The following is a 24,382-nucleotide window of genomic DNA, read 5'->3' as shown; positions in this document are numbered from 1 at the left end:
CCTTTATTATTATAAACTCTTGAACAGAAAAATGCAGTCCAAATAGCTATAAATGCTTTCCAATGGAGAAGTTTATGACCTTCGTGTCTGACTGAAATGGTCACAATGTGTAAAAAGCGTGGGAAGGAGCTAAATGGAGAAGACACTGGTGGGCTAAAGCTTGGTTTAGATCAGGAACTTTGAGTTAGGAATGTGGTGTGATTGGGAGCTTCTGTCCTTTTCAAATACTAGTGAATTCAAGTGGCTAAATTCACTTTGGAAACTGGTTTTCAAGTAGGACTTTAACAGAAGCCTCTCAGATCTTTAATGGAGGGCTGCTAAGGAAAAAAAAAATTCTAGTAGATTCCGAACAGTTACATGATGCCTTTCTATAGAGACCATACTCTTCTGAAGCAAATAGAGCAGCACAGTAAAATACATGTCTACAGTGTATGCTGAAACTGTTTATAATAAGAAATCTATTCTAGGAAAAGATGAACAAGATCAGCGTATAGAAGAACTGGCCCAAATGCCTCCACTGCAGCTCATTTAAAGATCCCCTTCTTCCTCAGTATGATCCTGCAGTAGGTGCCTGGTAATCTACCATAGTGTTAGAGCAAACCATTATTATTCATTGGCAGCTGGGCAACACACAAGGTTTTTTTTAAATGGAGGGGGTAGGTATCATGTGGAGCTGGCCAGAGTTCAGAGAAATGCAGCCACCATTTTCTTTCTCTGTATGCACCTCAACTGCCTATCCACATCTCTTTCCTCAGTCCAGATCTTCAGCCTGTGTCAATCAATATAGCTCAGTTGAAACCAAAGGTGTGCTATGCCTTTTTACACCAGGTATGGCTCCTGCCTTTACTTTCTCCTCCTGCAAGTAAAAAGTGATCTTATTTCACTATTCATGTTTCATGTGGTGACGAATTTTGAATTATGTTGAGATAAACTAAATTATAGCTAGAATATGTAACAATAGCTATAGTTAAGGCTTCTTAAGTGTTTGCATTTTAATTTTTTTTCCATTTGCTTATAACTATTTGAAACTTATCTTATAATTTAAGGTTTCCAGGCCTGACCTCTGCTGAGAGTGATTTTTTTTTTTTTTGGAAAGTATTGAGTGAATAGAGTTTAGGCTTTATTTTTTTATTTAATTTTTTTTTTAATAAGAGAAGAGGGGCAATATACTTTCCAAAAAAAAAAAAAATCTTCCGGCGGATGAGCCACCCAGATGCTATATAAGCTGAGGGAATAAAGGTGAAATTTGGCAGAAGTGTCTTTTGGGGGTCTTAATGAAAAATTGGGACAGAACATTCTAGTGCTAGTATCTTAATAAATCTCAACCTTAACTCTGGTCCCTTGTGCATATGTATTATGATACAGTGCTTTTATCCTATCGTGGATCATGGAAAAATAATAGTATGTGAATCATTCAGTACATGTATTGGATGGTGTGCAGTGAATGAGGCAGGGCTATAGGGGGATCCATTTTTCATTCGCTGCTTCTACCATAGCAAAATTTGAACTTACAGAAATTCTGTATTGGAGCAGTTCCACTGGTGTAGTATGTAATGTAAGCAGAGTGCAGACATTTTTAACTGAGGCCCACAGCACACCAGAGCCCAAAGGCAAGAAATAAGATCTACTAACAGAGCTGGTTGTTTTTCCTAAAATGTTTTAAATTATTTCCCCCAATTCCACTGTAAAGTCCCATCGTTCCAGCTTGAAGAGGACTGAAGGAATTTCCTTTAGAGCCTGTCTTAATCCTTCTTTTGATCAATTTGAAGCAGTGACCCTTCCTCCAGGGCCTGAGAGCATTGTGTCAACAGCACTCCCAGCCCCTGATAGCCTGGGAGAATGAGACAGAGGCTGAGAATTGAACCCAGGCCTGTATATCTGCAGAGTACTTGCCTCTAAGCAAATGGCACACCATTCATTATTTTTAATTTCCCTTTTGCCTTATTTTTGCTTTCTCCTTGTGTATCTCCGTCTTGCACATCTCCTTGTCATAACCTGTCATTCTGTTTATTTCCACCTGCATCATTTTTTGTTTGATCCTCTTTTCTCTTTCCACCTTCAATGAGATGACCCTTGAATTACTTTGAGGATGACTCCTCATGTGCCAGGAACAGAGAGTTGCCACATTAAAGTTAATAGTGCTTCGTGGGGACAACATTTGTAGTAAGACTTGCAACAAGGCATAAGAAATTTTAATTTGCAATACAATATTTTAATTGCCTGAAGAGATGACTGTGAAAATATAATATGGCAAATTAAATTCACTTGTGAACTGCTGCAGATTTCCTTTCCCCCAAAAATGGCCCCTAGGAAGTTCTGTTTTCTTTAATGCTGAATCACTGGCTCAGTAGCTTAATGCTACTGGCTCAGTCACTTTAGTCAGAAGAATTGTCTTTGGCAGTGCTGAAGATGGCTCTGAGTTACATATCTTCTAGATAGTCCAAGTAGTCTTCTGTCTGCTTTGGCAGGTACTACTGGTAGTTGTCTGAAGCACAGACAGGTGAATTTGTTGAACCCTGCAGCATCTGGTTCCTGGAATTCTTCAGTTTGCAGCTTCTACCGAAGTACCTAAAGAAAGGGATCTTTCTGGCCTGAAAGCCTGTATTATAAATTGCTGCTTGTTTCAGTTAAAGGTATTTCATTATCTACCTTGTATAGAGTTTCCTGGGGATTAATTATGGTACAAAGACTCTTGGAGCCCGGCTTCAGACGATAGGTGATGTGGAAGAGCTGGCTGCATTGTTAAGTAGTCACAAAGAGCCTTGAGCTTCAGGAACCCATTCTAGAAGAGCATGCAGGGGGAAGGTCCTTCATTTAATGTCTGGCCCAAAAGACCTCACGCTACCACTGCTTAATATACAAAATAATGGTGGCATGTGATTTCTCTCCCCCCCCCCCCCCCGGGTTTGGGGTGTGTGTGTGTGTGTGTGTGTTGGCAGGGGAACAGGGGGGACAGGACTTGCCATCTAAACCACTTCACCTGGCAAATTTATCCATGCATGTTTAATGCACCGCAACTGAAACAGCAGGAAAAAATGCACCACTGTTAAAGGGACGCAGCTGGTTTGAAAGTCACGCTTCTCTGAAATTTTGTTAGCTACCATTGTTACAAGAAAGACTTAGGATCATGGGCAGCTGGTGACCCGGCCGTTGGGGAGGCTGGCCCCTCCCCATCTGCCCCCCTTCTGTGCCTCCCCCCGCAGGAGACTAGAGCACCCCGGCCCTGGCACTGGGCGGCCAGGGGGTGATGCCCCAGCGCTGGGTGGCCAGCCATGCAGAGCGCCCTAAGAACCACAGGAGGGGGCCTGGCCTGGGGGCAGAGTGTGGGTGGGGCCACACTAGGCTGTTTGGAAGGCAAAGCCTACCCTTGCCTAAGATATCTGCCACCCATGCTTAGGATGCTATAACTGAAAGAGATTAGGAATTTTTTCTTTGTTCGGTGTATTTGATAGCACTCTGTGGATAAAATCAATTAAGCCTTGTTCCTACAAACACTTACACGTGTGCTGAACTTCAAGCACATAACTAGTCCCATTGAAGCCAAAACTATGAAACAAAGTTACAGAAACTAATAGCACTGCTGTTGTGTTTAAAGTTCAACGTGTGCATGTTTGTAGGACGGGGGCCCTAGTCATTTCCTCTGTCCTGTGTGTTTTTCACACAGCATCAGGATAGAGACGCTCATTTTGAAAATAGGAAATTGTGATTGTAAATCCACAAAAATGGGTGGAGTGGGGTAGGGATTGTGATCAGGGGCAGGTTTAGTACCTAAAATTACTTTCAACTTTTTTCAGTTGTCAAGATTTCAGGTTGACTGCCCCATTAATAGGTATAGTTCTCATGAAAATATCCAGTTTAGTGGCATATAGTCCACTGAAGGGTATGAGAAACTCATTCTGGATCAGAAAAGTCACAGGTATACCATTAAAATAGAACTGTTGGTCCAAATGGTTCTAAGATAATACTCTTCAGTAATGACAGTGCAGGACCATAGTAGTTTTGCTGATTTTGAGAGTACGAAACTTCTGATCTCTAACCACTCCATTGGCTATACAATACAGTTTGATGCCATTTTTTAAATCTAGGGGAAAAAATTAACATTCTTTTTCTAAATGTTTAAATTTTTCCAGGGCTAGTGTAGATCCCGTTACCCTTGTATGGCTCCCTTTAATAATACGGGGTAGTGAGCTTTGAAGGCAGAGTCACATTCTACTGTGTTCCCTCTCCTTTTGGTATATGGTAGCTTGGGGAAATCAGTCAAGGAAATGCAAACTGAACTGCATTTGTAGGTATAAGAGAAATTACTGAAACATATTCAGGAATGCCAAACTACTATTATGTTGAATTGTAACCAATAAACATGTCTCTAATGAAAACCATAAGCTAGGTTAGTCTGTGCTCTGTCTGGAGAATTGAACAAGTTGTTTGTTTGAATCCTCTGCAATGAGCCTTGCAGCCTGACTTGCTATTCAGTCCCTTAGAGGAACAACTGAGCCAAGTTGTTAAGCTGAACTTGGAACTTTCTGTGCATCTAACTTCAGACCCACACCAAGCAAGCTTGCCACCCAGAATTTCTCAGTTGACTCCCCTTCTCAGGGAAAATTCTAGAATCTGCATTCTGTGAGCTTCCTTGACAACTGGCATGTGGCCCCCGTAAAATTGCCTGGCACGGGCCTAATATACCTCAGACTCACACCAGTATTTTTATTAGGCCTGTCAATTAATCGCAGTTAACACCTGCAATTAACTGAGCAAAATTAGCGCATTTAACGTGTTAATAGCATACCTCTGGGTGGGGAGGGAGGCTGAACCTGCAGCTCCACAGGCAGCTGGGGAAGGGGAGGCTTTGAAGCCCAGAGCTCTTTGGGCCATTGGTAGGGTTGCCATACCTCCAGGATTGGGCTGGACTCTCTAGGAATTAAAGATTAATCTTTAATTAAAGATTGTCATGTGAAGAAACCTCCAGGAATACATCCAACCAAAATTGGCAATGCTCGTGACTGGGGAGCGGGAGCGGAAGGGACTGGAGCCCGAGCCTCCTAGGGCTGAAGATAGGGGGTCACAATTTTTTAAAGTCCAAATGGGATCACCAGCACACAAAGTTTGAGAAACATGACCATAGAGAACAGGGGCCTGGCAAGGTCAGCCTCCCTGCACCAGTCTCTCTTCCCCTGCATCATCCTCCCTTGCAAACGAGGGCTCACTCAGCTGAAGGGAGTTATGTAAAAATAGTAATTCTACCTTTTGTAAGTTCAACTTTCATGATATAGATCGCACTACAGTACTTATATGAGAAATTTGAAAAATACTATTTCTTCTGTTTATCTTTACAGTGCAAATATTTGTAATAAAAATAATATAAAGTGAGCACTGTACAATTTGTATTCTGTGTTGTAACTGAAATAAATATATTTGAAAATATAGAAAACATCCAAAATATTTAAATAAATGGTATTCTATTTAAGTGTGATTAAAATGACAATCGCAATTAATTTTTTAAATCTCTTGACAGCCCTAATTTTTATTTCTAGTCTTACAGCAAGGCATGCTTGTCCTAATACATACAAATGATTCACAATAAGATCAACTTTTGTTGGTTCCTGTTGCAATGCTTGTTGTTGTGAATGCTGTGAGAACATGAGAATCAAGGCTAGGGTTGCCAGCGCTGTATTTCAAAAATAAGGGACTGTTTTCTTAGTAGCCTTGCCCCACTCCTCCTGATATTTATTTTATTTATTTATTTATTAATAAGCAGTACTCACCTACATTCAGCAGGGGTATTACTTACTGCTTTTTGCAGCACTAAGCAATTCCCAGTCTTGTTGTACAGATATTTAAAAAATAAGGACATCTCTTGTAATAAGGGACTTCTGGCAACCCTGCAATCAACATATTGGTAGTTTTGTGTAAATTAAAGTTGGCAGAATCTCTCTTTGGAGAGGCCAGATTCTCCTTTTTTGTAGTATCTATCTTGAGTTTTTAGTGTGTCACTAGAGTCAGTGTTTGAACTGAGCATCATATCTCTACCTTTCATTATCTGAGTGCACAATTCTTAAAATATAACGTAGGTCAAGATTTTCAAAGGTAGGCTCCTAAGTCCATATTAGGCACCAAACTAAGTGGCCTATTTTTTTCAGAAGTGCTGAGCACCCAGCAGCTCTCACCAGAATTTTGAAAATCTTCACCTCATGGTCTAAATTTTGGGGTGTGCGTGTGTGCGTGCATGCACTTGTGCACTCAAACAGCATTAAAAGTTTAAACCTAGTCATTTTGTTAGCTGTAAAATGACCTCCCATTTATTAAGATACCTTAGCAATAGGCACTGAGAGCAAATTTTATCACCTTGGTTTTATTATTGCAGATGCACATAATTATGTACAGGTCTAGATGTAGCAATTTTTACACTACTTGTCACAGAACTAGTCAAGCAATCCCTTTTGGCCAATCAGCAAACCAATGGATCCTATGTGGTTTAAGCCTCTGGGGTCTGAACAGAGTCCAGGCACGGCACCACACTCTCAGGGAACAGACCCTCTGTCCAGCAGCACTCCCTCCTCAGAGCTGAGACCATGTGGTCCAACTGTTCAGCACTTGACACCAGTCCTGGCCCCTCACACTTCTCCCATATCTTAAACACACCCTCTCCCAGAACTCCAGCCATGTGGGTGTTCTGGGTCCACAGCTTTAATCGTTCAAGAGCATGAGATAGGTGTAGCATGTAACATACAGGCAGACTTGGCACAGGATTCTAAATCATTGTTTTTCTTTACCCAATAGATAAAGCACGGAGTGCAGCTCAGGTAGAAAACAACCACCATTATCAAGGCTGTGCCCCTCACTCTAGTTCTCTCTTCCCTTGGTAGGCCTTGTGGGGATAATCTGAGTTCAAGTGTAGAGGATTCTCTCTGCCTCATCAGATTCCCGCCACAGCTACCCTCTGCTTGAGCTGGTAGAAGTGGCTGAAGATCCCAAACAGAGTAGCTCCTGTCCTTTTTATAACCTTCCAGTCTCCTTTGCTAGATGACTCTCTGTTAAAGCTCCTCAAGAGATCAGAACCCTACCAGGTAACTTCATGGGGAGATGACCTCTTCTCCACCCCCTCCGACAAACCAATTTTCCTAAGCGGGAGCTGGCATATTATATAGGATGTTTTGTATGTGTAAAGAGGACTGTCCTGATTTAATGACTTTGTTTTCAGTCCTTTATCACTACTGCTTGAAATCTCAGTCCAACATGGAGGTAAAGAGACAACAGAGAAGGCAACGAGCTCTCACATTCAAATTGGAGTTTGCAGTCTGATAAAGATTCATACAGAGTTCACAATCTTAAACTGCATTCCTAAATTGTATAGTCTCCAAGTTGCCATATTTGTGGGGGGTTTTTTTTTGTAATCCAAAACTTAACTATAAGCACAAGTATTCTGCCATTCAGAATGTACCTTTTATGCTAGGGCAATTCAATAAACAAAGATCTTTCTGTCTTGGTATATTTCATAACTGAAGAGTCATCCTTTAGCTTTGCAGGTCAAGTTTAAATTGAGATTGTTCTCCTCCACTCAGGTCCTAGTAGACTTCTCCTGGTTGTTTTTATTATTGGAAGTCTCGGATTTTAGGTTTTGTGATGACTACATTAGAAATGCATAGATTAAAGCCATGAAATACACATTACAAAATCTATTTAAACTCCCTCCCCATTTTTGGGTCCATCATCCCTATCTTACCTGTATATTATATTTGTCAATAAAAGCAACACCAAACAGATATAAAACAAAACTCCCACAGACTAAACTTATCGCTGACTGAAAGCCGCTGCTGTTCTGTTCAGGAAAATATTAGAATGCCACATTTTGTGTGTCCAGATAATTATGTGAACCCATCATGGAGCCAAGTGACCTTTTCCCCCTCTTGATAACAAAGTATAGTCGTCATCGTCCTACTTTTCTCCACAACAAAAACACATCAGCTTTTAACCCCCAAAATGTCACCTCTTACAGATGAGCATTACTAAGAAAATGGTGACCCACAAATGGCATGTTAATTGGGTCAATTACCAAACCCTAATTATTGCTGAAAAGCCTTGGAGATGAGTTAGCATTATTGCATTATATTACTATGCCAGTAAGGGTGGTCCTTTCCTTTATTGTTGGAGTCAGGGCAGGGGAAACCAGCATTGCAGGTGTCGGTGTGATATTTCTGGACTTCAGTTACAGTTGCTGACAGATCTTTCTGGTTTATAGAATGACTCCCTATCACAATCCAAATTTAAACATTAAAGGGTAATTATGCTGGTTTAGATCCCTATGGCTGACACAGTTTCAAATCCTTTTATATGAATTACTATGTATTTTTTTGCAAATGGAGAAACATCTGCATACTGTGAAGAAGCAGAGAAAGATTAGTTTATTTGAGACGATCCAGCACGGTACTATCACAAAAAAGAAAAATATACTGTTACATGTGACTGCCCTGATACGGACTGATAAGGAAAGCGGAGGCCACAGTGTGTGCGCACCAGTACTGATTAGTGTTATGCTTCACTGATATGGGGAGTGACCTGAATTGGAAAACATTTGGATTTTCCATGAAAAATAATATCCAGTCTTTTAAAATGAATAGAAAGAGTCTGTACTTTATAGACTGGAATCTAATGCAGAGGTGAGCTAGCTACAAGGCAGAACCAGGAAAATCTATAGTCTGGAAAGCAAATACGAGCCTGCCCATAATAAAGCAAAGCCAAGTTGGGAGTGTTTGTTTTGTCTCTGGGGGTTTGCACTGCCATTGTTGGATGGAAGGGATGCCTACTCACCTCACAGTGGTAGTTCTGCATAATGGCAGTCCCACATTTCCATTGCATTCAGTGCAAAGAGAATGAATATGATAGTTCTGTCATGAGAAGGTATCCGTGAGTAAGAAATTTCAGTGTGGGATAGGATGTGGAATTCAATCATGCTGGATGGACCACCCTGGGATAGACAGATTGCAGTCAGTTGAAACAATGTTGGTGGCAATGCTGACTCTCTGCTCTGTTTGTAAATTCAGATATGCCTGAGATTAGGCCTGTTTCAAGCTGTCTCTTTCATGGCCATACCCATTCCTCTGATCCCAATCATTAAGAGATTAGGTTTCTTGAAATATCAGCATTGTCGGCCACCCCCCCCCCCACCCCCCCACCGGCTGAAGCTAACCACTTAGCCTACAGATACAGGAATGCTTGAATAGCTTTTCAGTGCTAAAGAAATGCTGAGTTTCTAAGATGTACAATTTATATTGCAGAACAGTCTTTTACTTACAGAGTGCTGGTTAATGCTTTTTTGTACTGTGGTCAAGGGCATGCACTGATAAGTTGGTAAAAAAGGAACATTGACAGTACGTGTTTTTTTTTCCAGTCAGTGAATATAATACAATTAGGAATATGCATCACAGAATTATAGTGCAGATTTCTCAGGCTTTCAGCAATGAACTGGTTTGTTCATTCTTTTGGCAGGGCTGAAGATTTTGAGGCATTTGTATTTTTTCATCTAGGCTTTTTTTGTGGTGTTTGTTTATAGTTACGCTTTTTGCAGTGAGAATACTGTTGTTTCCCATTTCTAAGGTTGCTGTCACTCACCAGGCAAGACAAGGAGCATATAGGTGATTTTCTACATCCTGAAGAAACCTGAATGGGATTTGAATACAAAGAACACTTGTCATAAGCAAAATCCAATGCTTACTACTCCATGATACATTAAAAATACCTGATGCATCGGGGGGGGGGGGGAGGGAGGGAGATCTCTTGTAGGGTGTGATTTGATGATGTTGACACTGCACCTTTCTGAAAGGAGTACTTGTGTAAATAACACACGCTCTCTGGCACCCATGAGGTGAGGTTAGTGATGTTGTAGTAAATGGGGGCAATAGTCTGGGTAGAAATGGAAACAAGCTGGGCCATCTGCTTTTGTTTACTGGACCCAAAGATTGCTAATGTGGATTTGCAAGCTTTGAGGCCCAATTCCTGGACCGTGGGAGAGGATTGGCATGCCAGATGTCTCTTCATGCAGCTGGTCTAGGGCTCCTTGCTAATGAAGCTTGGGTTTGGGTTCACCACCTTTTATGGCCAAAAAAGAATCTAGATCCAAACATTTTCACATCCAAGTGACACACATTCATAACTAATCCTTCCTGTGGGCCAACAAAATTTGTGCAACTGATTTGTGTTGCATAGAAACAATGTCTAGTAATTTTTTTTCCAAATTTTACAGTCTATTTGCTAATGTATGTCTGGTTACACTTTGTGTGTGTGTGGGGTTGTAATATCTTGCTGGTTTTTAATGAAGAACAGTAATATGAACAAATGCTTGTCTTTTTTGTAGATCTAGCTCATGAGCAAAATTCTAACATACTCTAAATGTGAATACACACAGGTACTTGTTTTATCTTCAGGATTTACACTAATCTAAAGAATATTCTCTGCTCTGAGGTAATTATAACCTAGCCCAGTGTATATCTGTCTCTTTTGAATCTCATTTGAATGTTTATGAGGCTTCCTATGTAAATAAAGGTAGAAAGTGTACACAGATAATTATTCCCCCCCACATCCAGTGTTTTTATGTTCACCTGCTAATACTTTTTTTGGAAGTGGTCAGTAAAAAAAAAATTGTAGACCTGAGCTCTTCTCTTTTTAGACCCATTTGAATTTGGAGCAACTCTATTAACTTCATTGTAATTACCCCAGATTTGAATGTTTGCAACTGATGGCATGTCTGCATACATGAGCACTTACTCCACTGAAAACTGGTGTGTAACTCTACAGCGTGGACCCTGTTGCTGCACGCTAAAAGTTCGCTAGCGCACTTCAATGTACTGCGATTTCAAACAGCAGAATGTCAAAGCATGCTGTGGAATGTTAAGTGTACATCAGCAGGTTCCACACAGACAGATAGCATGTGGTGTGCTGTAGATTTACATGCCAGTTTGCTACTCAGTAAGTGCTCATGTAAACCGTGGCCCAAAGTCATGCAAAATTATGGTGAAGATTAAAGAGAAACGGGATTAAATAAATTTACCTGCCGCTAAAATATCTCAAACTTTCAATACTTGAGAATTTACTGTTGATAAAAATTCCTTTTCAGCTGCAGATCCTCCAGCATAATTTAGTTTAATAAGTTTTAAGGCAGCTGTGATTGCCTTCCTTTCCCTGCAGCTGTTCACTTTTTCTTTACAGAAGAGTTATAATTGGACTGGCTGAAGCAGTTGGTCTAGACATTGTTAGTTTAATTCAAGGGAAATCTGAACACTGATCTTTCAGTTTAACCATAGACATGTGCATGTATGTATTTGATAGAAGCATTTATAAGGTGCTCTCATGTGGTATCCTGTATATAACCAAATAAGAAAACAAGATTGGTTTTGCAGAGAAATTGCTCCAAACGCAATTATCTAAAATTCCAGCTCCATAAATAGTTTGCTTCCTGCTGTTCTTGGAGGCCACTCAGCAGCTGAACCAAGCACTGTATGAACCAGATCAAAGCAGCTTACATTTTTGAAAAAAACACTATCTAATTTTACAAGTAGACTGAAAGTTAAGCAGGCACTAGAACTAATTATTTCCAAACCTTATAGTCTAATCTGAATCCTTAAATCAAGGAATAATTTTTATCAGTGCTCTGAACTATCTCATAAATTAGGAGGTTATGCCTTTGCACATTATTGTTAGAGGCCATTGATGTGAGTTGTCTGGGTTTGATTATAATAAGGACTTTGTCAGTCTTCAAATGTTTATTTTGCATGTGTGTGCATGCACATGGAAAAAATCACAAAACAACCAAGCTAACTTGGGGAAAAATGAGAATAAAATTTATTAAAGGTGGTGTTAACGCTATTGCCATGCTTGCTTACGATTATGTATTTGTGTATGTATATAATTCAGTGGCCTGAATATAATGCCAATGTAAGTTAATAGTCAGCAGGAGAGTTAAGAGTGTGGGAGGGGGCTATGGGCTAGAGGCAGGGGGTTGGGGTGTGGACTCTGGGATGGGGCAGATGAGGGGTTTGGGGTGTGGGCGGGGCTTGAGGTTGGGATTGGGGTGCAGGAGTGGGTGTGGGCTGTGGGAGGGAGTTAGGATGTGGGAGGGGGTTGCAACCTGGGGGCAGAGAGTTGGGATGTGGGAAGGAATGAGGGGGGCGGGCTCATCTCAGGCAGCTCCTGGTCGGCAGCGCAGCAGGGCTAAGGCAGGCTCCCTGTGGCTCCTAGAAGCACCTGGCATGTCTGGCTCCTAGGCACAAGGGTAGCCAGATGGTTCTGCATGGTGGGTGCCCACAGGCACGGCCCCCGCAGCTCCCATTGGCCATGATTCCCAGCCAATGAGAGCTGTGGAGCTGGTGCTCGAGGCAGGGGCAGTGAATGCAGCTTCCCTGACTGCCCCGTGCCTAGGGGCTGCAGGGACATGCTGGCTGCTTCCAGGAGCCGCCCAAAGCTGGGGTAGGCAGGGAGCCTGCCTTAGCCATGCTGCACTGCTGACCGGAGCCACCAGGATCCTTTTTCGACTGGGCATTCCGGTTGAAAACTGGATGCCTGGCAACGTGTGTGTGTGTGTGTGTGTGTTGACAATATATAAAATAATGCACTTCAGAAGAATTTGTATGTTTGTGGCACTTTGCCAGTAACACCCAAATAAATTGAAACTACACTGGCCTTAAAAACTTCTCCATAGAGTATTGGTTGTTCGAGTATATAATGGATACTTTCAACTGGAACATGAAAGTATATGTGATGATTAAAACACAGACCAGTAGAATGAGATAAATGGCTGCTATAGCCATTGGTCTAAACTCAGCACAAGCCAAAATTATTTTCAAGGGCCCTAATTACATCTCTTTTAATTTAGGATGTAAAATGCAGGATACTTTTTTATATATACATTTAATTTATGGTTAATCTACTGATTGCAATATCTTTCCAGTAGGAACAATGTAGTTAGGGCGGGATAACTGGAAACTTCCTCTTAGATTTTGCAGCCATGGTGTCCACAATTATATGTTTAAATATACACACTGTACTACAAATATACATAAAAGTGTTAGTGGTTGTACGTAAAAAGTCTGATTTAGGAGCTAATTTTATAGAATCTACATTAACACTCTATACAACAACTCACTCATTTTAGATGTGTAAATGAGCAATCAAGGCTTACTATTTTTCCACAAATTTTTCAGTATTTTTTTCTGAAATACACACAAAATATTTAAGTAGCTTGTTACTAGAAATGCTATATAGTAGGGCCAGTAATACGTAAGGAGGGAGATTTGAGCTACTCAGATGCTTTTGAAAGTTTGCAACAAGCAAAATAAGGAAAAGAAATTTTGTGAACAATGCACACCTTGGGTCGGATTCTCCATTGTCTTGCATCTTATACAATAAGTTATACCTGTGCAAAGTGGATGCAGAGTGGGTATAAAATTCTGCCAAATTAAATTCTACCAAATCAAAATGCAAGGTGCAGTAGAGGATATAGCTGTTTATAAAGAACACAAAAGAGTAGAGTTTGAAAAATTAAAGACACTATATGAATCAGCAGGTTCAAATTATATGGATCCCAGACTTTTTAGAAAATTTAGCTAATGATTTTACCGTACCACTGACCACTATATCTGAAAATTTGTGGAATACTGGGCACTACTAGAGGATTGTGAGGGAAAAAAGCAAACCAGGTACTAATCTTAACAAAAATCGGACAATTTTCTATGTCTCAATTTGAATCACTAATATTAAAAGACAAAAAAAATCCTGTCTGAATACAGATAACAGAATGATGAGCAATAAATAGCATAGATGTATAAGGGTCACATCATGCCAGACAAACTGGTTTGCCATTTTGATGGAATTATAAAATAGCTGAATGGAATTCAGTCAATGTAATAACTTGATTTTTATAAAGAATTTGATATTTGTCTCATGAAATCTTATTCATATTGGCTTTTGTATGTGAGAACTGGCACATTGATTTAAATTTGAAAACTAGCAGTGGGAGCAGCAACAAAACTAATAGATAAGAGCAGCATATTGAGCTAGGGAGAAGTGTCCAGGTGGGTGCTACAAGGATTATTGTTAAGCTTGGTCTTTCTTATGATTTATTGGTGTAGAAAAGAGAGGTTACTCGTTTTTGTGCCCAACTAAATATTTTCCATTTCATTATGTTTTCATCTGTACACTGTTGTAAATGCATCAGATTGACAATATCAGAAGTTTAAATCTGCTGAGAACTAACAGGAGATTTTTCATAAAAGTAGAGATTTTTTTTCTCATCTTCTAGAACAAACCAACAAGAGCATTGGAAAGAAATTGTTTCCACACTGAATTTCATGCATTTCAGTTGCAAAGTCTGGCAAACTATTGAAAGTTTGAGCAGCGAATCTAGTCTGAGCAAAAGGAAATATGCAGTCACAGTAAATTCCATTGCATCCCAGCGGGTGGCCAATGGCAGAGCTCCTAATGGAGACACAGTTTTCAACCCTAGATTTAAAAGGGTGGATGCTGTGAGATGGCAGGGTCTGAGTGCAGACTTGAACCTGATGGCTACTTTTGCTGATTAAGAGCTCAACTTGGCTATATATCAACTGCAGCTGCGTGTTTAGATAACATGGCTATACATCAGGAAGGCTCCTGGTCTAGATAACCTCCACTATGAGTTTGTCTCTCACTTTGGACAAATCACCAGAAGCTGGCTGCTTTGATTTCTGAATTGTTCTATCCAGGACTGCAACAGCCCAAAAGCTTGATGCAGAGCAAATGTGGTAGCTGTCCCGAGCCAGGAAACCATTGACAGACCCAAACAGCTACCAAATGATTGCTCTGTTCTGTTACTGATAAGTAAGGCTGCGAGTCTGTCACTGAGGTCATGGATTCCATGACTTTCTGGGACCTCTGTGTCTTCTACAGCGGCCGGAGGGCCCCTCAGCAGTAGCAGCAGTCTTGGGCTGCTGTGCCCCCCACCTCCCCTAGAAGCAGCGGAGGTCTCTGGCAGCCATGCTCCCCCCAGGCCCCCCCCACAGGAGTGGGGGTCCCAGGTTGCACAGTGGTGCCTGTCATCCCCCCTGACCCCCCCGAGCACCTGTGGTGCCCCCTGGGCTGCCCCACCCCAGAGCACCCAAGTTTTGGTTAGGGTATATAGTACAAGTCATGGACAGGTCACGGGCCATGAGTTTTTATTTACTGCCCAGTGCTGTTCAACATATTCATAAATGATCTGGAAAAAGGGGTAAACAGGGAGGTGTCAAAGTTTGCAGACAATACAAAATTGTTCAAGATAGTTAAGTCCACAGCAAATTGCGAAGAGTTACAAAGGGATCTCACAAAATTCAGTGATTGGCCACTACAATGGCAGATGAAATTCAGCTGTTGATAAATGCAAGTAATGCACATTGGAAAACATAATCCAAACTATACATACAAAAACTATACGTACGGGTCTAAATTTGGTATTACCACTCAAAAAAGAGATCTTGGATTCACTGTGGATAGTTCTATGAAAACATTCACTCAATGTGCAGCAGCAGTCAAAAAAGCTAAAAGAATGTTAGGAACCATTAGGAAAGGGATGAACAATCTGACAATAAATATAATAATGCCACTATATACATTCATAGTATGCCCACACTTTGAATATTGTGTGCAGTTCTGGTCGCTCCATATTATAAAAAGATAATTAGAACTGGAAAAAGTACAGAGAAGGGCAACAGAAATGATTGGGGTATGGGATGGCTTCCATATGAGGCGAGATTAAAAGTTCTGGGATTGAGCAGCTTAGAAAAGAGATGACTAAGATAGAGGTCTATAAAATGATGAATGGTGTGGAGAAAGTGAATAGGGAAGTGTTCATTACCCCTTCACAGAACACAAAAGCCTGGGGTCACCCAATGAAATTAATAGGCAGCTGGTTTAAAACAGACAAAAGGAAGTATTTCTTCACACAATGCACAGGCAACCTGTGAAACTCGTTGCCAAAGGATGTTGTGAAGACCAGAACTATAACTGGGTTCAAAAAAGAATTAGGTAAGTTCTTGGAGGATAGGTCCATCAATGGCTATTAGACCGGATGGTCAGGGATGCAACCCCAGGCACTGGGTGTCCCTAAACCACTGAGTTTCAGAAGCTGGGACTGGGTGACAGGGGATAGATCACTCAATATTGCCCTGTTCTGTTCATTCCCTCTGAAGCATCTGGCACTAGCCATTGTTGGAAGAAGGATACTGGGCTAGATGGACCATTGGGCTCATCCATTATGGCTATTCTTATGTTCTTAAGAAATGATTAGCAACCAAAGCTTCATTCCTCAAAGATGGAGAGAAAATCAATCATTTTAAACATCTCCATCATGGCCTTCCAAGGGTCAGTGTTGCTCCCCTTTTGTTCACTCTGTGAACACTTGACAGTTCTGAAATGCAGGCTGGGAAGTCTGCATATGCTGATGATTTCTGTGTTGCTAACACTGAAATTGACTGACTCCCACAGGATTTAAAGGAATCTTCGACAAGACACAGACATTTTGACACAGATACAGCAACAGAGACTAATTCTCATACCAAAACAGTGGCACCTACTTTCCATCTAAACAATTGTCTTGCCATCTCGATCCATGTCCAAGGATGGGTACTGCCATTCCATCCAGCCGTCACATACTTGGGGTAAAACTCAACCACAGTCTGACATAGTGGCCTCGCGTGGAACACCAGAAAATGAAGATTTCTACCTGGACTCCCTTGATATGAAAACGGTTGGGAACCCCTGGGAGGCAGACTCTTCAGGCCTTCATACATCTGTATTGGCCCTGGTGTGTTGCTTCAGCTGAATACTGCTCTTGGGGTGCAGCCATCACACTCTGCTTGTGGATACAGAGCTGAATTTGGCCACTCGTACTATTACTGGCGGCTTGAGCTGTATTCCAACCTACGGTCTGTATGTGCTAGCGTGCATAGCTCCACACGACCTTTCACGAGATGCCATTGCTGTTAAGTCTGCCTGGAGAACTGTGACAGATGAAACCAACCTGGTACATCTCCAGTTGACTTATGCCTCATTCTCAGACAGGGAACAATACGCTGTGCCAACTTGAAGGCTTGCTTGTATTCAGGGAAGAATTTAGGGTGACCAGCCAATGGGAGCAGCGGGGGCGGGGGGCAGTGCCTGAGGGCGAGAGTGGTGTGTGGAGACTCCTGTTCCCCACCCCCCCCACAACCTAAGACCTGGACCTGCTGGTTGCTTTTGGGGCTCACAGAGTGCAGTGCCAGGACATGCAGGCAGCTTGCCTTAGCCCCGCTGCGCCGTTCACCAGGAGCTGCCCAAGGTAAGCCCACCACCCCAACCCCCTCCCCCAGCCCTGAGCCCCCACCCCCGCCACAAATCTGGAGCAACCTCCTCCACCACAAACTCCTCATCACCGGCCCCACCCCAGAACCTGCACCCCAGCCCAGAGCCCTCACTCCCTCTGCACCCCAACCCCCTGCCCCAGCCCAGAGCCCCCTCCCACACCCTGAACCCCTCATCCCCAGCCCCACTCCAGAGCCCTCACCCTCTCCAGAACCCCAACCCCCTGCGTCAACCTGGAGCCCACTCCCGCACTCCAAATCCCTCAGCCCCAGCCTGGAGCCCCTCATGCACTCCAAACCCCTCATCCCTGGCCCCACCCCAGAGTCAGCACCCCCACCCAGAGCCCTCACCCCCCTTCCACACCCCAACCCCCTGCCTCCACCTGCAGCCCCCTCCCGCACTCCGAATCTCTCGGCCCCAGCCCCCATCCTGGAGGCCACACCCCCAGCCGGAACCTGCACCCCCTTCTGCACCCCAACTCCCTGCCCCAGCCCGGAGCCCCCTCCCACACCCTGAACCCATCATTTCTGGCCCCATCCTGGAGCTCACACCCCCAGTTAGAGCCCTCACTCCCTCCCGCAGCCCTGCTCCAGGCCAATGAAAGGGAGTGAGGGTGGGGGAGTGCAAGCCACAAAGGGAGGGGGAATGTAGTGAACCTGGGGCAGGGCCTTGGGGGAAGAGGTGGGGCTAGGGTGTTCAGTTTTGTGCAACTAGAAAATTGGCAACCCTAGGAAGAATCCCACTCCTGTGGACTAGGGTGTGACACCATGGCTAATTCTTCAACACCCCTTTGCTATGGCAGCTGCCGCATGCCATACATTAGTGCCACCAGCGAACTGAAAATCACATCCTTACAGAGTGGAGGCATTGGGGGGGAAGAGTCTAATGCACTAAATAAATTCAGGAGTCCACCCTGCACCCATGTCCTTTTCTACTTGGATCAGGCTCAACAGGCTACTCTCTGGCATGACCAGATTTGTCACAGCCATGTATTGGTGTGGTCTGGTTTCCGCCTCACGCTGTGACTGGTGCAGCATTGCAGACATTAACTCATGGAACAGTGCCCAGCCCAACATTTGGAGGGCTGTCTACAGTGCCTAGTACAGAGGCCGTTTTCTGGTTATGGAACCTGGGCTTTGAGCTCTGACATCTGCATATGAGGGAGAGGCTGGGATAAATCAGTGTTCCTCACTCCACTCTGCAGGGATTATATTCTGATGGCTAGAGTGCGGATTTGTGGTGGAGAGTGGCTGTATCAGCTATTCCACTTGTCCCACGTAAGGGGGAGTGGAGGAGGAATGTAGCAGCCATGGAAACTAAAGCAGCCTCTGGAGAGGGAGGATTTCTTTTACACCCAAGCTGTTGAATTTAACTCCTTAGTGCTTTGAGGCCTGATCCTGCACCGTTAAAATGAGAGCTTTAACTTGATTTCGGTAGATGCAGGATTAAGCTCTTGAGGAGAGTTTGGCCTGTTTTGTGGTATAAATTAGTTAAAATATAATCCTTTGTCTTTAAAGTCATCTGTTTGTTTTATTGCTAAGTCCAAGTTTTACTAACAAAAAGCCACGACAGCATTGGAAGAGTGAACTTTACTTCATTTGCTTTCATGCATCATGAGCAAAACTACAGCTAAATTCTGATACCAGTGATCTACTCTCAAAGATCTTTTTGTTACAGCAGAGTCTGGCAAGTAAGTACCACTTGTACTATTACCAATCTGAAGTATTCAAACATCCTAATACAGGCGCCCCAAAATCATGATTGGTTTAAAAACCATGTGATTTAAAAAATAAATAAATGTGAGGTCTTTTTGTTTGCCTTTTTATGTTTGAGATTTTAGGACTTACATTTTCCAGGTTTTCTCCACAGCCATGAGAGCTAAAACTTAATTTTTTAATAAAAGCTGAGAGTCTAATGTAAACATATTACATGACCCCTAGAGTCTGGACTTTAAGAAAAACACCAAATAACATGAGACTCACAATAAAATCATGAGGGTTGGCAACACTACTCCATGACTTACTTAATGCTAAGGCATTTCTTTCTTAATGTAGCATTAGAAATGGAAGTTGACCACATCAGATACTGAAACTAGACTTTTATTTTTTTGCTGTGAATGTAATGAAATTTTACATACACCTTGGAGCGTTGGAGGTTTGTCCCATTTTGGGAAAAGTTTTTTGGAAATGTCAGGGGGCCAGTGATAATGGAGAACGGAATTAGAATCATTTGCCCAAGTGACTGCAACTCTTTGATTTAAATCCAAAGAACTCCTAAAAGCAACCTGTTCCAGCAGCAATGAAAGGGCGGGAAGCAACAGCCACCCCAGGTGATCACTGGCCTTTTCTTCCTCTGATCCCCAAATCCAGAGCAAATCTACTTCAACCCAAAGTTGTACTAGGACTAAAGCATATTAAGGCCACAGGGCTGTGAAGATTACTGCATAAGTCAATATGAGAATCCCATGAGAGCTCAGGCATCCCTGTCAATTCAGACCCTTCTTGCACATAAGGAATTCCGGCTGATGCCTAATTTGTGGGAAAAGTGAGCATTACCCCAACTCCTGACCTCTGCAGGAATGCTACCTCCTCTGAGAGGAATTTAATACTTACTACTGGGACCAGCCTCCTGAATTTGCAAGCCCGTGAATTTAACATAATTCAAGTGCATTGCAAAATGAAGATTATTGTCCAATAGGCTGAGCCCATGCAATGCAAACCTGTACAACATGTAGCGCTATCCCCACCTTGGCTGTTAAATTGTGACTCCCTGACCTGACAACACACAGCCCTATGCAGGCAGAGTGACAGTAAATTGACATTGTGTAGCCAATAATCCAAAGGAGAGGGGAAATTGGGATTTTGCAGTGATGGGTAGAGCTGGAAGAGACCAGCTTCTGCCCTGTGCCACCTTTTATGGGCATCTGGCCAATCTTGGTGGCTGTCAGAAACTCTGGGACGGACCAGAGCTGCAACCCTCCTAAGTGACCAGCGGGAGCCATGCTGCTGCTTTGGAGCTGTGACCTCCCTCCAGGCTCCCACCTGACAATCTGGAGCCAGTTGTGATGGTCATCTCCCCTTAGGGTGCTAGATCTGGAGTTTGGTTAAGGACTTTGTGTGTGTTTCATGCGAAGGTTGAGAGGTTATGAATTGTGTGTGGTAGAAAATCCTTGATATTTCTCCTTCCACTGAGTTAGCCATACCTCCCCAGCGTATGTGTACTGTCATCTTTCTCCTGCGCACTTGTTCAGAATGGGATGGAAGATGCTTTTTCGTAATGTTTTGCTTTCAAATAACTTAAAGCTAACTAAGTAACCTGAAGTGTTTAGATGATATTCTGTTTGCTCTTTGCTTCAAGTGTAAATATTGCTGAATGATTGCCTCCCTGTAAAGATCATTTTAATGCCGTTTAGTCTCCTTTTCCCAATAAAGGAGTGTTCCACCCACCTACAATGCATCATCTAGTCCCACACTCCAGAGAAAATGCTTGAATGCTCCCTAGAGTTGGGATCGTGTGGGGGAGGTTGTGGTGGTGGGGTATGTGTGTGGAGAATGACACACTGAGTACTGCCGGGCTATGAAGAATGCTGAGCACTGTCATCCATTGCACTCTATGGTAATTTCGAGGTAAATTAGAGCCATATTACTTATAGTCATGGAGTCTCCTCATGTAGGTTATTTCCCTCAATCCCCTCCTCTCATGGGTTTTTACCACAGAAGAGGGTAAAAACCCAAGATTTAACATTCTGTTTCCAAACAAGCTGTGTTTAGCTAAATATATTTAAATACATGACTAGTAAGTTACAAAACAACCCCCATCAAACATAATGTTATCTGTATTGCAGTCGTATGTAGGGCAGTGGTTCCCAAACCTTTTTTGCTCCTGCTCCACCTTTTCTGGTCCCCCGGCCCGCCCGGAGGCTGGGAGCGGGGCTGCAGTAGGAGCTGCAGCCAGAGCTGTAGCTGGGAGTGGGGCCATGGTCGGGGCCGGAGTTGGTGGCAGAGCAGGGCTGGGTGGCACTCCCTCCCTGCCCCCTGTAGGGGTGGCCCAGACTCCGCTGAGCCCCCCCCAAACTGTTTCTCCATGCCCCCCTTAGGGGGGTGCACCCCACATTTTGGGGACCACTGGTGTAGGCATATAGTAAAAACACAGTCCCTGACCAAAAGAGTTTCACATTCCAGTTGTCAAGTGCAGGAGTTTGCTGGCTGACTTACTGAACTGTTTTTTGGTGGTGTGCTAGGAATTAACTGCATGTTTCCTCATTTGAGATTATTATTGGATTTTTTGGAACTTAAACACTATTTGTTATTGCTTCCATGTTTCAGTGGGTCATATTTAGAAAAGATTCATACTGGTGTATGAATACAGGAAGGAGCAGCTGTTATTTTGCTTGTTCCCATTTTAGTGAAGAATCCATAAAGTGCAACCTGCTGTGACAATGGGATATTCTGTGGGAGGTCATTTTTGTATTTTGTTATGGTTTCATCTTGATTTATCTTGCTTTGCATCCTGTGATGTTATAACTTATTATATAGCGATACCAAACAGGGATTTCTAGAAAAAGAGCAGATAATGGTTTTTACGTTGTTAATTTCTTTTTGGAGCTATTCTGTAATTTAGTAAAATTGTCAATATTTTGATGTGATATTTTAATAATATTAAAAATGTTTTGTGGTAAAAATGAGAACAGTTTCAAAATTCCAGATAAATACTAGAACACTAATTGGTCAGAATATTATTTTTTTTATACGTGAGGGTCTTGTGGTACTCTAGCTCAAATTTCTACAGCTGCCTATGCTGAAGACGGGTTGTCAGTATTAACAATCTTCTGGAATATAGAATGTAAAGAGTGATTAGCAATAAAAATATTCTAACTGCATAATATCAAAAATAGCCAATGTCCAATGATAGTAATACGAAAAGGTTTCTACGCTGAAACGTTTGTGGTAATGTTACTGTGTGCCCATGTTTTACTTTGATGTTTCTATATTTTGTGTGACTTATTTAACCCATATTGTGGCTGAGATGTTAATTTACAGGTCTGCAGCAGTGAAAGGCTACTCCTTTAATCCACTGCAGTGGTTACGCTTCCTCTCTTGTACCTGCTTAATATCACCCTTTGCTGATCCTGTCCCATTTCCTCTGCATATGATACTACCATACACAAAACAGAGCAAGGTGGCCTCAGCTTCAGCTATCAGGGTTGCTAGAGGGGTATGAATAAAATAAAGAGAGTGAGAGGGAAGTTCTGGATCTGAACTACGCTGAGGGTGCTCAAATGTAGGTTTGGTTGGGAATTTTCCCTCTTGAAAACACAGGTTTGTCAAAACTGAAATCTTTTGTGGAAAATGTTTCTGTTTTGACAAACTTCTGCGAAACACAGGTGGGGTTTGATGGAACTGCAGCAAGGGTTCTCAGTGTCTAGGTTCCAGGTTCTGCAGCAGGGAGCACCAGTGAAGCCTAGAAGCCTTGAAAGCCAGGCTTCCCACTCTTTGTCTGGAGACTCCTCAGGCAACTTCTGGAGTCAGGGCAGGCAACTGCTCTGTTTCTTTTAGGAAAATCAAACCGAAATAGATCAATATTTTGGAAACAATTTTTTTTTAAATTTCCTTTTTGCAGGAGCTTCTGAAATAAAAGCTTTCATTTTGAATTGGCCAGTTTTGAGCAGCACTACTCAGATATGGTGTTGATGGGGCTGTTCTAGAGTTCCGATTCAGCTTTCAGGTTTTGGCCTAGCTCTAATTGCTACCTATCTTTGTTTAACAGCATGGTTAGCCTGGTTCTTGATATCACGTTTCCTTCTGTGCATTATTCGTTTACTTCAGTGGTGACCAACCTTATTACACAGGAGGGCCACATAAACCTAAGTACAACCTTGTGTGGGCCAAACAAATTCTACATATTTTAATAAGATTTAAAGTCACCTGTATTGATTTATATTTTAAGTTAGCTTCTTTCGTACATACTTAGGTTGTTTCTAGGTACAGTATTGTTTACTTACTCACTTGTGTAAACTAAAATGATGTAAACACGACGACAAAATGCTAATGAATAAGCTGTTAGTATATTGTGTTGAAGCAGGCTGTGGGCCTTATGAAACATTCTGAGGGCTGTGTGTGGTCTATCGGTGAGGCACCCCGGTCACGTTGAGTTATGTTGTGTTACCTCAGTGTGACTCAGTGTCTCATTGTGAGCATGCAGTGCCTTTGGAGTTCACTAGTTGCCTTGTAAGCTTGTAGGATTTAAGAAAAATTGTTAAAGGTCATGACTGTCCTGCACATTTTGGGAATCATGAAAACACAAGCATTCTAGTTTTAGTATTTATTTACATGGTGGTGGTTATTTTTTGAAGTCTTGAGAACAGCTTTCCTACACATGTTCTTTCCCATTCACTGTCCTTTTGAAAATAATCTTAAATGGAACTGATATTAGGGATGAGGGAACAGCTTTGACTCAAGAAAGGTCTGAGCCAGACCTTTTCACACTCCTTGATTTGAACCTGAACAGACTTGAGGTTTTAAAAAGCTTTTTTTCACTTCTCCTGTGCATTCTTTTGCGTTTTCTAGTTCTTACTGGAAGCAGAAGTACTAAACATTTTGATCTCAGTCTGTTCTCTCAAGATTTCCAACCCAATTTTTCAGACAATTAGGTTTGCACAGTTGTATAAACTTTCGGGTATTCATCTAAAATAAATTTTTGTAAACTTTGAGATTCCTTGCTGTTTTTCAGAACAAATACATAAATAGGTCACGAAACCCAAACAACTTATTATACCTAAAGTAGAAAGAGCATTTCATATTCACTGATAAACAAAAATATTGCTCAGTGACCTACATAAGCAAAATGGTAGAAAGCATTTACTAACCAGTCAAAATAACATCCAACAAATGAAGCATATCTGTTTAGTTTTACGTGAAGATGAGAGAGCAAAGACATAATTCATAAGCTAGAGTCTCTGGACTAATGCAGCAGGGATTTATACTTCTGGTGCAAGATTTATTACTGAGATTTTTGTTTTGTTTTGATACGTGCATTTTGTAAG

General features: G+C 42.2%; 2 long non-coding RNA genes across 4 annotated transcripts in view; one reads left to right on the top strand and one right to left on the bottom strand.

Annotated features, from left to right (window-relative positions):
* Positions 1–24,382, top strand: part of LOC141982575 (uncharacterized) — a 342,639-nt gene that overhangs the window by 113,449 nt on the left and 204,808 nt on the right. The window lies entirely within an intron of this gene.
* LOC141982576 (uncharacterized) overlaps positions 1–24,382 on the bottom strand; it is a 55,416-nt gene that overhangs the window by 29,124 nt on the left and 1,910 nt on the right. The window contains exons 2-3 of one of the 2 annotated variants that reach the window (XR_012638127.1): positions 9,290–9,654; positions 8,806–8,962 (exon numbers count right to left, since the gene is read on the bottom strand). This is a non-coding gene — a long non-coding RNA (uncharacterized LOC141982576). Of the gene's footprint in view, positions 1–6,831; positions 8,963–9,289; positions 9,655–24,382 lie in introns of those variants that run through there. The other variant, XR_012638126.1, reaches the window with a different exon arrangement.

The sequence above is a fragment of the Natator depressus genome, chromosome 2 (genome assembly GCF_965152275.1).
Source record: "Natator depressus isolate rNatDep1 chromosome 2, rNatDep2.hap1, whole genome shotgun sequence".
NCBI classification, from domain to species: Eukaryota; Metazoa; Chordata; order Testudines; family Cheloniidae; genus Natator; species Natator depressus.
This window is presented reverse-complemented; position numbering and strand designations above follow the sequence as displayed.